The sequence below is a fragment of the Amblyomma americanum genome, chromosome 3, assembly GCF_052857255.1.
Source record: "Amblyomma americanum isolate KBUSLIRL-KWMA chromosome 3, ASM5285725v1, whole genome shotgun sequence".
In the NCBI taxonomy this organism is placed as follows: Eukaryota; Metazoa; Arthropoda; class Arachnida; order Ixodida; family Ixodidae; genus Amblyomma; species Amblyomma americanum.
Window position 1 is genome coordinate 187,374,077 of NC_135499.1, and position 1,927 is coordinate 187,376,003.

Below are 1,927 nucleotides of genomic sequence, written 5' to 3' on the forward strand. Positions count from 1 at the left end.
TGCACCACTGCGCCAGGAGTGGTACGAGGACTCACCAGTTCTACTGCAGTGCAAGTCTAAAATGATGAAATAACTCACAAACTTACATCATAGGATATATCAGCCAGGGTAAGGCAATTCAAATCAAGCAAAACTTGGAAAGTGAAGATAAACTGCAGAACAAGGGCCAACCAAGCTGGCGGACAATAATTCGTGATTAGCCCCAATCGAAGCCGCCCGTGATTTTTTTTTTCAACACCATTTATTTCACTGGAGCCAGTGATTAGTTTGGTGCTTCATCGCTTCGCTTTTCGGTAGCATATGGGGTCGATTGATGTCGCCGACTTTCTTGGCTTTATGAGGCTTGCTTGGAAAGAAGCTCTTAACCGTGGCGCTATCTTCACTGGGTGCACATTAGTGGTCCGGTGTCGGTCCTGTGGAATTCAGGGGTAAAAAAACGGAACCGATTATAGCAGTCATAACTAGTCAAGCCAGCGATTCCAGGCAGGCGGTCCTCATGAGCGCCTTAGCAGGGATATTAGCCGTCACAAAGCGAATTAGAATGAATAAAAGGCTTACATTTTGTTACACCTGTTACGCAACCAGGAAAATGGAGAGCGCTTTGTTGAAATGCTGAAATGCACTTAAGGAAGATGGGAACTATTTCCGGCGAGAACGCTGTTGAGGCGTTAAGTGCTGGGCAGCTTAACACACAGTTAACTAGGCTTGACGCGGCACTATTCGTGGTACCTGTTACTGCATGGTTACCTGTTACACGTGTAAATCGTGTTTTCTTCTATTGCCCATGGTTACGGACACTCAGCTAGCACTGGTAGAAGGAATTCTAGTGATAAGATTGAACCAAGCCCAGGAGGAGATTATTTCATGTATACGCATTCCGTAAGACGAAAACGTTTGCTGTACTCACGTTATTGAGCAAAGAGGGACTGCATGTAGACCAGACGCCATGGGCGGCATGCATAGAAAGTAAGAAAATAGGCCCAAGGCCCATAATGGTCAGAGGGCTAGCAGAATGTCGCAGCATTCGCCGTGAATGAGGATACAGATGTCCGAGTCCATGATCTCGTGTGCAGTGATGCGGCCGCTTGACGGTACGTCAAGTAAAGCTTCTCGCCGATACACAGCGTCTGCTGTTGGAGAGAGTATTGCGCGAGGTTTTATATCGGAGCTTCCTCGCCAGTGGGGGCACCTTGCGGAGAGATAAGAGCACTAGATACTACCTGGCCGGGTAGTCATTGCAGGCAGAGCACGGCACTTCAAATACCCGTGGCAGTCACGTGAAGCGTTCATTTTGTGCTCTAGCCATGGCATTGGCAAAGGTCGACTATGTATTGCAAGCCACCGGCGTCGAACATAAGAGACGGAGAGGCTTTCAGTGAGGAATCGAGATCTGTGGCAGTGTCAACCCGAAGCACTGCCAAGTACCCGTGCCCTTTATCTGCGTGTCTTGACTCGCAGCTTCCAAGAAGATGCTCCAAGTGTATCTGGGACTCTTCAAAGCTGGCTGGCGTCTTCTTTTCTTCGCAAGGCCAACTGGCTGCAAGAAACATTTTCTTCCGATTCCTTTGAGAAAAGCAAACGCAACTATCCGCTTGTCAGCCCGCTTTGCGAGCAATGCGTCGCACCTGCGTTAGAGAACCGCACCTTGTGCATGTAGTACTAGCTTAATTTGGATCTCCAATGTTTTCCGATCACAATGCACGCTCCCCTGAAAAGCTGCAAGCCAATTTAATTTCGCGTGTTTAGGTGACTGTTATCAAGTGTTGGAGCGTAGGCCGTGCTGGCGTACCACGTTGTCATTGTGTCGAGTGCTAGCTTCCTTTTTCGTGCCAAAAAAGTAGTTTAATATTGTTTTGCAGGCTTGGGGAAAGTGCGTATGTCCCCTTCCAGGCGCCTCCTCTATCGTGCCTCCTGTCTTCCCACCGAC

The 1,927-nt window shown here is 48.6% G+C and overlaps 1 long non-coding RNA gene across 1 annotated transcript; it reads right to left on the reverse strand.

Annotated features, from left to right (window-relative positions):
• Window positions 1-222: 222 nt before the first annotated feature.
• On the reverse strand, window positions 223-1,483 carry LOC144123539 (uncharacterized). Its single transcript, XR_013313111.1, has 2 exons — window positions 908-1,483; window positions 223-413 (listed from the first exon to the last, which is right to left on the reverse strand). It is a non-coding gene; the product is annotated as an uncharacterized LOC144123539 (long non-coding RNA).
• Window positions 1,484-1,927: the final 444 nt, after the last annotated feature.